The sequence below is a fragment of the Anomalospiza imberbis genome, chromosome 4 (genome assembly GCF_031753505.1).
Source record: "Anomalospiza imberbis isolate Cuckoo-Finch-1a 21T00152 chromosome 4, ASM3175350v1, whole genome shotgun sequence".
In the NCBI taxonomy this organism is placed as follows: Eukaryota; Metazoa; Chordata; class Aves; order Passeriformes; family Viduidae; genus Anomalospiza; species Anomalospiza imberbis.
Genome location: NC_089684.1, coordinates 21,169,806 through 21,186,304, shown reverse-complemented (window position 1 = coordinate 21,186,304; position 16,499 = coordinate 21,169,806). Strand labels below are relative to the sequence as shown.

At 36.5% G+C, this 16,499-nt stretch overlaps 1 protein-coding gene across 11 annotated transcripts in view; it reads right to left on the bottom strand.

Moving 5' to 3' along the window:
- The window catches only part of DKK2 (dickkopf WNT signaling pathway inhibitor 2), a 116,635-nt gene that overhangs the window by 90,017 nt on the left and 10,119 nt on the right, over positions 1–16,499 (bottom strand). The window contains exons 2-3 of one of the 11 annotated variants that reach the window (XM_068187436.1): positions 13,556–13,647; positions 11,940–12,102 (exon numbers count right to left, since the gene is read on the bottom strand). The exons of 8 other annotated variants lie outside the window; for them this stretch is intronic. The gene's annotated coding sequence lies outside the window, so the exon portion shown is untranslated. Of the gene's footprint in view, positions 1–2,312; positions 2,372–11,939; positions 12,103–13,555; positions 13,648–16,499 lie in introns of those variants that run through there. 2 more of the 11 variants (XM_068187435.1, XM_068187438.1) reach the window with 2 other exon arrangements.

Genomic DNA, 16,499 nt, shown 5'->3' with positions numbered 1-16,499 from the left:
CAACATAATTTCACATACCTCTGTGAAAATTTCATGTAAAAAATGCTGAATTTGATAGGCAAGTGCAATAACAGGCTGACAAAGGTTGGTCAAAGACAGACAAGACAGAAGAGTCATTTAGACACTGAGTGAATCAAGGGAACATTAGTCATGAGGACTTAGCACATGCAGGAACCTGCAACTGGTACCAGCACTAATGCAGCAATTGCAGCAATAGATTCCTTTGGTTAGAGACCTCAGTAGCAACATAAAAATCTATATATTCAAAATATCTCTTTTACAACAGGCATTGTTAGTTATCAAATACTATTTTTGGGGGGCAATGTCCTTCTCCAATAGTGCTTTATGATGCATTGGTGCTAAAGCAGTACAACCCACCATGCAGATGCAGAACACATGCAAAGTTTCTGTCAAGACACTTTGCCTCATGACAAATCAATACTTGGTTCTCACATGATGACCCAAGAGCTACTGAATGGACACTCTTGCTTTACCCTCTATCCTCTCCTTCTAAGAGAGAGTAACTGAAGTCTGAGCAAATCGCCAACACAGTCAAGTGGTGAATGAAGACTGCAAAGCCCATCACAGAAAATACAGACATTACCAGCAACGGTTACTCAGGCCTCTTTGCTGCTTATAGAGGGTGGGAACTATTGGAACTGGTACAGAACCATCAGAACAGAGGAAACATGGAAACAGCTCCACAAGTAACTTTTGTGAAGCCTTGCAGATCCCCCTCCTGCAAGCAATTTCTGCGAACAGAACGTTCCAAGTGCTGCAAATTCATGGGCCAGGTCCTTCTGAATGGTGTGAGTGCTAAAATTAATCTGATTTTTTCACCATAGCCCATTTAATTTCTTTTCTTCTTCTTTGGATCTAAACCTCAAGATAACTAGAAAATGCCAATGCCACTTTTCATTTATGCCAGAAACTGAACCTTTCCTTCAATATATTTTTAAAAGTATTTTTTTTTAAAAAACAGCTCTAAAGACTGAGGGTTAAAAACCAGTATTACCAAACATCACAGAACTTAGCATCAAAATTGCAAGGGATCCTAATCCTTGTTTTGAATGAATTTGGACAAACTCATTTAGGTTTGGTATTACACTGTTTACAGGTTTGGTTTTATAGATTTTCACATGCTCTTGAACAAAATTTCCGTTCTTGATTTTATTTCAGTTAATTGAAACCTTGAAGTCTATGTTAATTTGGGAGGGCCACAGAAAGTAAAATTCCTTCAAGCCTCTAGTTCTCACACTGAGAATCAATGCATCTATGCTTTTTCCTGACTGACATCAGAACTGTCTGGCTCTTACATTACAATTATTAAAATAGTTTTGAAGGCAGTGTTAGTAAATAAGACAGACTGCTGCAAACAAATTCACATTTTCTAGTTGCAAGCATCACAGTCATTTCATGAAAAGAAGAGCAGAGTGCTTTCTAGCACAACAGTAGAGCAAAGGTTGAATAACAGATGGCCAAATTCCTCTACCAGTTCATTTAAAATAATATTTTTGCAGCATTTCAGCTTTGCCTGTTGACTTTACACTTGAGTATTGATCACAGTTGATTGCACTTAGTTCATAGTAGGTTGATCATATCCTGCACTCAGGCCGTCCCTCTGCACTGCAACATACAGAACAATAATCCATTTGAATTGATGAGTCCTTTGTAAATGAAGCCAAACCACAAGATCAGAACACTGTGATTGCATAGAAGGGCAACGAGTGACATGGGTTATTTACTGATTGATACTTCCCTATAGTAATAACACAGCTTCTATTAGAAAACATCTGGAAACATTACAGTACAATAGTTCTTTTAAAATAATGAGGTCTATCAATCATTTGTATGACCAATGAATGTGAAAGATCTTCATGTTGTCCATAAAACAACCAGACCTGAAGCTACTCACTCATGACTGGTGATTTTGCTTTGGCCAGGACAAACAGGTATCTGCAGAACAGCTGCTGTAATCATAACAGAGAGTATCTTCTCCAAATGGATGCATGTGCCAAGACTAGGAAGTGCACAATGTGGAAAATAGCACACCAAAGAAGAGAACAAAGCCACAACTACAAAGGTAAATAAGTCAAAGAGACTTAGCCCAGTAAGATTTACAGATCTTGAGCATGACTTCAACCCTAAATGCTAACAAAAATCAGTCATTGGCTGTTTAATTATTTTTTTTAGTAATGCAACTTCAAAGAATACAGGTAAGTCATGGTAATATTAATTCTCTCTCAGCATAAACCAGGTAAGACTAATGTGTAAGAAGGATATGTTGCCATATAAGATAAGTAAAGACAGACCTGGAATAATAGAAGTGGAATTCAGCTTTTTAAGAACCCACTGCTCAGCAGAGGCAGTGAGATTTCAGTAAAACAAGCCCAAATGCTTGCACTATTCATTAGAGTAATGCTTCATTCTGCACAGAGAAGGCAACAGATCTATCAAGTCTTCCCAGCTGTTTCTACTCTCACTGTTGCTGAACTGGTCAGTCTCACACCTCCTGCTCACATTGCAGTGCACTCTGGTGAGCATGAGCAATGCAAAAATGAGAAACTAGAGAAAGGGAGGAGAGGAGGAAATGGTGCAGATAACAAGGGGGAGAAAATGACAGTGAGAAATTCTTACAGTGGCAGAAAGGGACAGAAAAATTAGTCTGATGTGGCTCTGCATTGCCTGGGGCAAGTCAAATACACCTAGGTTTTTAGCTGGAGAATTTTCCAGCGTCTGCCAGAAATATGGGATTCAATCTCAGATGTCACAGATTAGACCCTTTATCCAAACTACTCAGACTTGTGCAACATTAGACACTTCTACTCATATGAAGGCATCAAATCAAAGGTCTGAATTTCCTTTGCATCTCCTACCAAGTGCAATTATTTCAAATTGCTGGGATTAAACATATGTGGAAAAGCAGTTACTTGGATCCAAAATATGGTCAACCGCCTCTTTCCATACATTTTTCCAGGAAAACTGAAATATGTCAAGTATTTCTCAATTACTACCCAAAACACCATTTCAACAGATCCTTTTGCCTAGAACATTGAGTTTAGGCAACTTTTAAGTTTGGTTCAGAGTCCTTTGCTACTTCATTATTACTTCCTCTATTATTCAGCCTCAACTTTTCTCATTAGCTTTCCCTTTGTCTAGGTGTGGAGAAAACAATTGATTGGCCAGCCACATTCCCAAAAATGCAACAGAAGCAATTTTAGAGTAATCAAAGCTACATGAGACATGCACCAACTTCTATCAAGCTCAAAACTACCATTTCAGCAACATTATTGTAACACTATATTGCTCACTACTCCAATAATTTAGTCTCTCCTATCAAAAAGTTATTCCAAGACTCATAGAAGAAAATGAGGGGGTTTGGTAGAACTGTGCAACTTAAAAAGGCTGAGTGAAAATGTGGAGAGTACAGAAGGCATGTCGGAACCCAGAATGTCCCTTGGACACTCTTGGATGTTCTGGGCCCAGGTCAAAAGCATTTGAGACGCTGGAATGTAGCCACAGACCCCTGTGGCTTTGAACCTGATCCATGGAACAATTTACCAAACTTGCAGGAAGAACAAGAAATCACAAAAGTTTAGATATTGTAGTAGAAGTAGTCACAAAGTGAAAGGAAGAATTTTTGAGTGCCGTACAGGGGGGTTTTAGGCCTTGTACAGAGGGGTCTGAGTTTTGTACATGGGGGTCAGAAGTTCTAAGATGGAGGGATTTGGGTGTGCCCTGTCCTTTTTCCTTCTTCTTCCTAACCTCCATGTTCTTGGTGATGTTGGCATTCACAGATTGGTTTAGAGTAGAAAGTCACTGTTCAATATAGGTGATGGGCATTGGGGAAAAACTAAAAACATCTAATACGTAATGTATGATATAAAAGAAGGCACCAGCCCCCTGGGTGTCGGAGTGTGCCTTTGCCTGACTGCTGAACGGACCGCAGCAGCTCAGGGAGAAATCTTTAGATAACATACAATAAACTACCTTGAGACCGGACGACTGAAGACTACTGAGTCTTTCTTTGAAGGCGCGGGTTGGAGGAGAGACTTTTCCACCTTTCTGGGCCACCCCAATCAGGGAGTGAGGCCCGACAACAACAACAGACCCTGCAAAGGCATGCAGAAGACCAAGGACACTAGGACTAAGTAATGTTTGATCGTCAGTTTCTCTATTTTTTAACCCAGTTTTGTGGGAAACAATGTACTGCTATCAGCCATTTATAATAATAATGTATAGCATTATCACAAACAACAGGAGTTTGCAAAAGAAGGGTTGGTAATGAATCTGTTTCTTAAGCAGGCAACTGTCTATTCAAGTACATGCAAGTAAATAGCACTTAAAATTGCTATTTACAAGCAGAGAGATTAATTAGGTTAAATTTTCACATACAAGACAGTTCCTCAAGCCCAGACTGAGGAAAGGGATGAATGCTGAGTCTGAGGCCAGATGGAATATTGCCCTTTCAGATCGATGCAAAAAAAATGTCTTTTGCCATATAAATAAACAGACAAGGAAAAAGAAAGCAAGCCTAACTATACCAACCTTTCTAAGAAACATTTCCAAAAATACTCATTGGCCTTATCCGGAGTGGAAAGTTTCAGAGGGAGCACCAGAGGTGTTTTATTTTAGCTTGGCATAAGTAGTAAAATTATTAGGAATGATTTCTAAGTGTGGCAAATGCAGCTGCTTCTTAAAGACATACTTTAAGGGTTCTACATAAAGCCATAAAACCTCAGAGAGACTCATAAAGAGCTGGCATGGTTTCATTTGAATTTAAGACCTTTATTTTTTTTTAAGGACCCAGTCAGATACTGTTGTAACAGAGCTCAGGGCAATGCCATTAAGACAATAGTGGGAAAACAGTGATCAATTGATCCCAAGTATCACTATGTTCAAAGGTAGGCCCTCTCAAACTCCTGTTATGATTGCACTAATCTAAAGATATTAACCAACAAGAGCAGAAAACTTCCCAAGGATTATAAACTCCCTAAGTTGTAGCAAATGGATTTTCTGTATATTAAGTGTTCAGAAACAGGCAGAAACATTTCAGAAGAAAAAAGTTAAATACCTCATTAAATCTTACCAGACTTATTTTGCAACTACAAGAAACATCCCTGATGTGTATGAATGTTGTGTGGGGACTGAGGAAAGATAAAAACAGTAGTGGGTCAGCCGCAAAAAGCTCTTTGGACTAGACAGAGGTAACTTTTCCCTTTTGGGGAGTCCCACTGGCCAGCACAGAGATGGAAGAAAAGGCCAATACATAAGCAGAAAGTTTCTCTATTTTCAACAGGAAATTCTCCATCAAGTATAATCAAGAAGAAATGATAAACTGATAACTCTATTGGTGAAAATATTTTGGCCATTTGTGATGCTGACACAACTGAAGATGCTCCAGGAAGTACAGCTCAGGTCTATTCTGCAGATCTATAGGGCACCTTGCACCTATGGTAACAGATTAGTATTTAATATTTGAGAGACTACTGATGAACATGGGACTTCATCAACACTCATTCAAGCTTCATCCCACATGCATCAAAAATTTCAATTCCTCTTAATTCCTTAAAATTTCCAGCCCATATTTTAAGCTTCTTTTCCAGTGCACACAGACACAATGTTTATGGATTACTAGGAAAATTCTAACATGTCAGTCAGCAACAACACCACTTTTTTGCATTTATGATTCCTTTGAAACCTTGCTTATTGTACCTGCATTTTCCAAGACTGCAGGAACTATTTAATACACTGCTAATATCAAGTCAAAAACACAATTCACCAAGAAAATAAAAACAGGAGTTCCATACATTTCAGAAATTTACCCCAATCCAGCACTGCTGCACAATGCAGGAGAACCATTCATCCTCATATTTCACAGAAAGATGAAAGATTGTGGTTTCCACAAAGTGAAGATGTCAACAAATATCATCTCTGAAAATCAGGAAGGAAATCATAGCTCCTGGACATAAAATATTTCACTGAGAATACTCTTTCCTATATAAAATAAGGCGATTTTAGTTCAAATATGTCAAAAAGCACTAAAATAGTTGCCCAAGGGGTGCGAAATGACCAATAATACTAAGCCACTTTCATTCAGTAAATATTAAAAGAACTTCAGAGAAGATCATATTCAGAAACAAGGAGAGCCTTTATCAGTAGGAAACATCAAGATAAGGAATAAATATTTTATAATTATATTTCAGGTACATTCCAAGTACCTCATCTTGCATCAGATCATTAGGCAAGGAGCTTGCTGTTTTAAAACCAGGTTCCCAACATTTTTCATCAGGTAATTTTGAATATAAATAGTTCAAATCTTCACATATGATAACATAAGAAGAGAAATACTCTTAGAGTATTACAACTCTGTAACTTCCCACCATTTGCAGTTCTTCCTTTGGTTTCAGCAAGCAATGGAGCTGGCCTGAAGATATGGGGAGTCACTGATTTTTCTTTCTTTTAAGAAAGTCTAGAATCTCCCTACTCTACTGGAATACTAAATAATAATTTAAAGAATAATCTGCATACTACCTCTTTTTTTTTTTCTTAAAAGCAGAGAAAACAAAAGAAATTAACCATTAATAAATTTAAAAGCATTTATTTCACTGAGTGTCCCTTTGATGTTAAGGATGAGGATTGACTAGGATCAGGCATATCAACTGCTGAACTTGTCTAGTGTAACCCTAATGCCCATGCTGAGCTTCCTACTGCTAATTACAAGTCCATGATTTTTCTCTCAAAATTATGTTTCTCCAGAAAGAGAAAAAGTAGTCTGGCTATATTTTATGCTAGCACTCAATCCCCAAGTCACTGGTTTTATTTTCAGACTATTGGTTAGAGAATTAACCTGCCCCTGTTTTTCTTCAGGACAGATAATAAGTAACTGTTCATACAATGGTGGTAATAATAACCAATTTCTCTGGCTCTGACAAAATGAAATATGTCTGTAATTTCCTATTTTCTGAGTCGTCTTTTTCTCCTGTCTATCCAAAGCATCAGCATCAGCTTTCTTCACTGCTTTGTTTCACAGTTGAGACTCTGCCAAGATTCATCATTTCCTGCTTACACTGCAATCTAAACCAGACCTTTTAATCACATTCTCTGTTATGAATATCTTTCCTTTTCACTTTTACCTAAGACTCATGAGCCCAGAGAATTAGAGAAGTGATGGTTTGTTTCCCTCTTCTCCTCTCATTTCCTTTCTCTTATCACATATTCAAACATGATTTAAAGGTGAATATAAACAAAAATACAGAGAGTGCATCTGAATTCATACCATTTTTATACTAGTTGAGGGCACTGACTTAAGTCAGTTTTTTTTCCAGAAATTTCTAGCAAGGATCAGTTGAAACCACCAGTTCAATATAGAACCTATCAGCTGCAGATCCCAAACCAAGAGACCAACATTCCACATAAAACTATTTTTAGAAGTAGGCTGTTATTTTCTAGAAAACATTTTTCCCAAATTCTTTGCTAGTAGGAAAAGAGTGAGAAATAGAATTTCACAATAATTTCATTGATACAAGAATTATCAAGTAAGATAGGAAAATAAATGTAGTTATTACAAGCTCCAAGCAGCAGATTTTCTTATAATATTAATTCTTTTTCATGGAACAGAATGAAAGAAATTTTCTGTATTCCACATACACCAGTTTTAGTATAAACAAAAAAAAATTCTGAAACCACTGGCATTTTCTCCTATACAGGAGATTCTGTTATCCTCAGTAAAACATAATATCAGTTCTGCTGTCAGCTTATGTCTTGTATTACTGGTTAATAACCATACACTAAAATAATTTTGTTAACACAACACATATCACAGTGGTGGATTCTTTTAAAAGCACAAACTGGTATATCTGCCATTAGCCCGACAGGAATGGTAGATGTGATTTTCCACTGCTAGGATAGTAGTCCAGAAGTTTATAAGTTGCCATGCAATTAACTGCAGACAACACGGCGTTAACAGAAAAGAAGTCCTCTAACATTGTTCATCTTATAAAGTCACATGTAAGCAGCTCTATCTCCTATTAACTTCCAAAAATTAGCAATAATTTCCAGGTTTCTTTCATTAATGTAATTAGTGATGGAATGGCTTAGGAGAGTGGCTGGAGCTCAGTGTACAGAGCCCTTTCCATCCAGAACAAGCCCACCTTGTCACTCAGAGCCATGGTTATCTCAAGGTTAACTTCCCTGTGCATGGCTGGGGGACCCAGCATGAAACGGGCTGAGAGGAAATTCATTCTGCATTGGAGATCAGACTCCATTCCATGTACAAGGCATCTAACACATGTTCTTACAGCTGCAGAGTCGGGAGCAGGGTGTTAGTCCCAACCAACAAGGCAGACAACAGTTTGAGACATACCTCAGACTGCTATGCTGGTAAATCCTGAGTTCGCACATTGTTGCTGCTGCCTTTATCCCATGTCATAAAGCAAAACATTACAATTCCTTACATATTTTATTCTTGTTAATACAATTGTTGCTGTTTATGTTCACTGTGTAAATGTTTCATGCTCCTGTTTTTTTATTGCTTTAAGAATATGGTGTCCTTATCCTTCACTTGCAAGTTTCACAGATTATTTTTTTCAACTTTGCTACACGAGGAACTCTACTGTCATATGATGAGCATTTGAAAGGAGCTGGAGCCTAAATAATTTCTGTGCCTCTCACAGCTCAAGTTTCCAGAGGAAGGTGGAAGAGGTGGTGCTTGCTAAATGCTGAATGCTACAGAGAAAGACTCTAGGACCCTCTCCCTGGCACCACAGTAATTTCTAAACACAAAATTCTTGTGTATCACAGACTCAGTTCTCTATTCTCATAGTTTGTTGCCTAGAGAAAGAAAACAAGACAATAACTGTATTTTTAAAAGAACCATTTTTCTGAATAAGCAACAGGTTTTGCATTGAAAAATCTCAAGGTTACATTCCAAGTCTACTAAATGCTCTTTGAATTGCTGCCCTCTCGCTTGTAATCATTTTGGAAAAGCACAAAATACTAACCTTAGGGTTTTTCCTCACCCCATTAATAAGAGATTATTAGCAGATAGTACTTTCAACAATTCATAATTTTATGGCATGTTGGGGAAACATTCTGCCTCTGACCCCATAAGGCAATGTATAGTAGGCAGTAGGTTACCAGGGGACTGGAAGGGACATGAGACCAAAAAGTGAGACCTTGGTCTCTGGAAGGCTGATACTACTAGCAGATACCAACAAAGTAGACATACAATACATATTTACTGTTCTTAAGAATGCAAAGTCCTTTGATGTTTTAAAAACACCCATTCTCCTCAAGACTTGCTTAATAGGGAGGAAAGAAATAATGTTTTTCTAAGAAATCTGGCTTTCCCATCTGTTTGAATGGATTTTCTATTTCTACTGTGCATTTGCCCTTGTGTTCCTTCAGTGCTTGTTGGTCATAAAAAATGGAAATGCACTACTATGTAGGAAAGAAAAAGGTGATAGGACAGGAGCAGTTAAGCTAGAAGTTCTTATCTATATCCAGAAATTACTTTTGTAGGAAAAAGGAGATTTCAAATTATTGTCAAACTTGATTATTTTTCCAAGTTTCATTTAAGAGACAGAGTTTTTTAAGTGGTTAGAGTACTAAATCGTTCAGATTAAAATAAACAATATATCCTGACACTACAGAAATGTGTTTTTCCTACAATGTGTCACATAGTAAATAGAGCAAATTACATAAAAAGATGAATGGTTGTTTGAAAATTCTTTTCTTTTTCATATCAAAACAAAAATAAATGCCTGAAAGAACCATTTCCATCTTCTGCAAGGTGCATGAGAAAACCACTTATTTACTTAAAACACATGTAAAAAGTACATAATTCACAGAGTTCAACACATTAATTAATTCCCACAATTCAATACATTAACAGAATGTTGGCAAAAATTCTTTTCATGTTACAACCTGTGTAAATACACAGGAGTCCCACAGATATTACTGCTCTATCAGGGAATGATTTAGTCCAGATTTATTTACTTGCTAAATACACCACCGATTATACCTGAGAGATGGCAAAGTCATGCCACTGCATTGGTCTTTTTATCTTCATTTTTCAGTTTCACAGCTGCTATTCGTTCAAAACCTTAACTGGGTTAATCTCAAAAGTTCCTAAAGCTATCTTATTTTGGTAATTTATAGAAAAACAGATTACTCAGGCACAAATTAATTATACAAGTAAATGCTTTTCACCTAATGAAAAGGTTTGGCCAATAAACATAGATTACTTTGAAAGTAATAATTTAATATGTCAAAGTAAAATGTCTTGCAAGATCCATGGCACCTATAATAGATGTTATTGGCTTGCAGTTCCAAAACTGCATTGTCTTCCCTAAGGAATTATCTAAAATTTATACTCTATTCAGTGATGAAACAGCTTAAATTGTCTGGCTCAAGCAGACAACAGTTGAAAAACAGTAAAACAGTCTTTTCCACTGTTCTAGACTTGTTTTCAGCTTGGGCTAGAGGTAGAAGATCCTAGTCATTACTGTGTTGGTCCCTTGCTGTGTCCCTTGGTCCCTTGCTTTTAGCCAAATGTTTTTGGATAAAGGGTGATGTAGAGCTGACAATGCTACAACCTCTGTGAAGTTAGGCCGATCACCATGTTGCACATAACACGCCAAACTCTGGTACTTATGAAATGATAAACATTTCTGGGGCATAGATTCTCTCCTGAGATCTCACCTGAGGGAGGTCCTTGAGGCAACTTCATAATTTAAGCTAACATTTTTCTATAACTCTATGCCTGAAGGAGAATCTGAATTATTCTCCTCTGTGCCACTTATGTTTTTGGAGGGCACTGCACACGTAGACAGCCAGACATCCAAACGGGCTCCACACAGGATTAAAACACCATTTGTCTTAACTCACTATGTTTCAACATGTTTGAGAAAGTCCACCAATAATGTGAAACCATCCCAAATATTTAGAATTAGTTCTCAGAATGAGAGTTCAGCCCACTTTAGCTCACTGTCTTTGACCTCGGTCAACAAAACCACCTCCCATCTTATAAGCATGACTATATCTTCTCTCATTCTGCTGAAAGTATTTTTTGAATCTCCTCTAGTACCTCTTACAACATCTGGCTTCTTTGTTCTGCCTTTATTAATTTTCCACTACTTCAAAACTCCTGCCTGCAGATAGGAAGCAAAAAAGCCTTGGCTTTCTTAGCCCATTGTCACAAGCTATTTCTGTCTCAACAACTAACTTCTACAAGGTATCCCTGGTCTGCAGGGAATGTAGTTAAGCCCTGGTCAGCAGCATCAGAAACACATTCAAAAGAGATTTTTTAAAAAATTAAAGTCTTATAACTCCATGAAGTCAACCAGAACACACTAGATACACACAGATTCTGCAAAGTTATCAAAATCATAAATACCCATATGTGGGAAAGTTCAGCCCAAAAATGGTTGCACACCCTTGAGAAATGCCATTGATTTTCTTCCCAATGTTTTTGAAGGTTTTATCCACGTGAGTATGAATTAACAACAATTCATATATAATGAATACTGAAAGACAATTTAAATAAATTATTTGGAAACAATTTATAATCCCAAAACTTTTGCTTGAAACATTCTCTCAGCAATTTCAAACTAAAGAAAAAATGCATAAAAATCCATGCCTTGCACTTAAATAGACTGCAAACTGAAAAAAGGCAACATTTGCATATTTCTTACTACAAATGGACCACCCTTCTCCTGATGAAACTTGAAAGATTTAGGGTAAAGTGAACTATTATGCATTTTCAGCGTCTTCCTTATGGAACAGGGAGCCCTTTTTATATGCTTTAAGCAAGGAAAACTATGGAAGGATGAAAAATCAGACTGTCTGCATGGAAACAAATACACAAAGAATGTTTTTAACGCAGAGTGCACAACATCCATCCAAGTAGAAAGTGATATATGCCTGTGGGTACACACCTGTGTTAATGCCAGTGTGACATCCAGCTGGATATATGTGCACCTCACTCAGCTTCAGCATCATTTACCTATAGGAAACAGCCAAATCAGGCATATGTGCCTGACTGGGACACTGGAATGTGGATGGTGATGAATCCTGATGTATAGAGTGTCCATTCAGCTCCTCAAGGATGCATGTGAAAGAAATATGAATTTCTAATGTAATATATTACTGTTGTGTATTAAAAACATATTTCCAGCATTTACAACCTATTGTAAATATAATGAGCCATTTTTAAATAATATGAGTAATGTATTGACAATGCTGAATGACACATGTGCTTCCTATAGACAAAAATAAAACATAGCTGACAAACATTCTTAACTGTCTCCCTAATCCCTCTACAGCTGGCCAAGTAATGACTGAAATCAGTGGAACAGAACTGGACCAAAAATAGCAGTACATAGGTAATGCTAAGGAGGTGTACAGATGTGATACCATGAAAAAAATGGAGTAGCACATATGCCTCTTTTTGCCAGATAAGAATTACATGGGTACTCAATAAAATCAATGTAATTGTCAAAAAGTATGACTATATACATGTATTCTTAATATCTCTGGAGTACTTCAGTAATGACCGGGGATAAACTTTAGGAAAAAGAGACTCTGAAAGAAAAAGATCTGTACTTTTCAAAAACTCCGCTAAGAATACAAAACTTCAGAGATGTGATATTCTTATTTTGCACTCTTATGGGAGAAAAAGACAGCCCCTGTGAAAAAATTAATGGGGGTTTCTTCTTTTTTTTTCTGGAACAGTAAATATATTTGGGACAGCGCCTACTTTTATAAAGATTAATGAAGGAGTGGAGAAGGAGGTGCAAAACAGATTAAATGTGTTATAAGGGACCTAAGGCAGACAAAGGAATACACTTCAAATGATAAAGACAATACAGCAAACCACCAGTTCTTTTGGTGTTGAGAGAATATTTGAAGAAGGAAAGACTGGGAATCATATCATTGAAGTGGTAAACTACACCTCATAATCCACAGTATGAAGTAGGATTAAAAATAAATGAGAAGAGTGAGAAATGAGCACCAGTTAAGATGCAGAATTTACACCTAGAGTTTTGCAAGCTCCAAGTCTTGCTGTTTAGGTACCAGTTGCAACTGGTTGCTTAAAAATGTAAAAACAATAATTTGCTAAATAACTCTTCTGAAAAGAGATTATTTTCTCAGCATTATTTTTATGTGCCAAGTTTTATTCTGCATTCTATATAGTGATATATAGTGCTAGTTAAAAGGAAACAAGAAAAAAAGTCAACCCTCCAAAAAAACCAACAACCAAACAGAACAAACAAAGAAAACCCCCAAAACCAACCAGATGAAGAAACACCTACTGGAATACGTTGCTCTACTTTTATTATCTTTGAACATACCACTTTCTTCACTAACATTTAAATTTGAAATAGAAATGCAAGATTAGCTGGATAATAAGCTCATCATAAAGATAGCATTACTTTATGAATATTCTGTACCAAAGAGTATTTTTTTTTTCTCTACTTGGTTTTCTTCTGAGCTGATGAACATTTAGAACCCCTGAAATCTGACTGCAAATGTTGGTCATTTGCTCATCCACCCTGCTCTTGATGAACCTGCAATATGCTCATTCCCAGACAGAGGCTCACCACATGCTGGTAATTTTGGGTGATCACAGATAGACACACAAGTCTATATGAAAAAGAAATGGTGTATCATATGCACCAGGATTGTTCAAATAAAATATCTTAAACTTTCCATTTTATGTCTTAAGTGATCATACACAACTGTGTAAGTGCTACATTACTGTACCAATTACATTATATCAATGCTATTTTTCACATAAACAGTGCTGACAGAAATGTATATTGCAGCCCTGAGGCTGCAGAAACATGCCAACTCCCAAATGGAGCTTTTATTTTATTCATGTTGCTTTTTGATTAATTTGATGTTTGGTTCCTTTTTTTTCTCTCTAGTATTTTCATTTGTGTCCAGTATTTTTATTTGTGCTTGAAGTACAACCCCAGACATTAAGCAATATTATTACATGAGAAAACAATTAGCTCAAGGAGGAAAATGATTACATAAAAGATATCACTGTTGTAAACTACAGAGTTTAATTTATGGCATTTTATATCTAGGAGCTATAATCTTCACAGTTTAGATCTAACTTTTAAAAATAATAAATGTTCTTAGAAAAGGCAATAAGAAAAAGTGAATTGAGATTCTAGTCTTTTCATTGCTGCCTTGTTTGTGCTGCACAAAGCCTAACAAGCAAGCATCTACTGAGATCATTCAACTCTATAATCACTTTTGTTACCATGAAATTAAAAAAATGTTGAACTATGGATTTTATTTATTTTTAATTTGAAAAATGTTAGTGTAATTATTCTCTTACTACTGTATCCTTAGGTGCTACAACAGTCTCTGAAATAAATGAAAGACTGTCAGTAAATAAATAAATGAAAGACTCAAGTTGGATGAGATCCCATACCAAGGACTTCACCTTATTTTGATTTTGATTAAGAGGAAACAATTGATTTATGACTTTGGTTTTGTATGTAGTTCTAGTGTCATAGTACATGAATAGCAAAATGCTACATTCAGTTTTATTGCAGTATATACTTAGCAGGTGACTTTGAAATGGAGAATTGGACCCACAGTCCAGTAGACCTCTATCCTAACATTCAGAGTCACAGATGATATCTGCAGCATCTGCTCCTCTGTCTCTGCCCTAAGACAGAATCTAAACTTAGGAACTGTTTACACTCTGATTTCTTTGTCTCTTGTACTGAGATATTTGAAACAACAGTACAGAGGCTTTTCATTCACAAAACCTGAAGTCCACTCCTGCTGAAGATCGATTTAACAGCTTTAAAATATTTTCTATAAAAGAGGAATGCTTTCATCCCACTATAAAGGAGAAAAGTTAGAGAAATTACCAAAAAAAAAAAAAAAAAAGGGAAACCTTTCTTAAATCCACTCATTAGACTGAGAAGATTCAAACTTATACTTCCCATCACCCAGCAAAGTGTCAAAACACTTAAATTAGGAGCTAATAGGGAAAAAAAGTGCCATCTAGCCACACTTTCAATCTGGACCTCTGTTTAGTAAAGAACACATCCAGGAGGTTGACATGCAAAAAGAAAAAACAATAACTGGGCATACAGATGGCAGCGCAGTGCCCCAGTCAAGGTTCATGCTCCCAGGATCTTTCCATCCATTTACTCTTTCATACAAAATTGGAAATAATCTTTGGAACATGGAACAGAACAAACAGAACTTTTATAGTTACTAAAACCAGTTCAGAAAATTAATTTTTCATCTATATAAAGCATTCCATTCCTTTTTTGACTCTCACTCAATTCCTGCTTTCCTTGACTTATTATGGTGGAGTTTCCAGTCTAACCACACATTCTGTTGCTATTTCTTTTCATCAGTTTTGAATTTGTTTCCTTGAATTGTCATGAATGTGCCCTTGTTGCACTACTCTCTCTGAAACCTTTTTTTACAGTTTTATGGCAGCTTTTCCCCTCTTGTCTAAGGAAACAATTCTAGCCTTTCCATTTTAATTTCTTTTACTCGCATGAGTAATTTTTTCCACAAGATAACTAGCTCAAAGAATTATTCTAAATGATACAGCATCATATGTTTCTATAAAGGCCTTTAATATTTTCCATATGATACTTCACCCTTATACATTCTAGCATATAACTTACATTTTAAAACACAGCTGCACACTAAACTGCCTACAGTGACACCTTGATGTCCCTAGACTAACTAACACAAGCTATTAATACATGTATTGGGTGCAGCTAAACTTTGTTATAATTCTCTGGAGAATGGGAAACATTCAGTATTTGATCAGATTCATTAATTAATCCATTCATGCCTATATTTCTTGCATGTTTTGTTTTTCTTCATCTCCTCAGAAACTGAATTTTACCACGCTATCGTACAACCACACTCTGCCTGTTGGTCTCTGTCATAGAATTCAATTGAAAAAACATAGTGTCAGCTTGTTATGCTGAATATACATCCATTAGGAAGTGTAAATGGAAAGGGAAGGACAGTCAATTAATCCTCCTTTATGTGTAGGCTGCAAATGTTTAATTAAAAGCAGAAATCTCCTATGGAATAATGTTGCTTCAGAAAAGAGAATAGCTGAATCCCAGAAGCAATAGAACTGTGTTCCTTGTACACTGGAAACACACAGAGTAGGAGGACTCAGGGGATGAAAGAATGGTTTGTGCCACTCTGAAGCTATTCAATCGTCAAAGAAATTCCTCAGGAGCCATTACAATTGTGTTTGCTGACCCTTTTCCACAGGGCAGCTAAACAAAGAATCAGGCTAATAAATTATGTAAAGCATATTCAGCTGAAAATGCATGTTCAAAGATATGGGGAAAACACAAACATTCAATGGAAAATGGTGAATGACATGAAATCCACTCCAAAGAGGGAAGACCCACTTGCTCCTCAGCTGCTATTAACTGACAAAAATCTTTGGAGAAGGGCATACTAGGAAGTATAACATTTTTCTC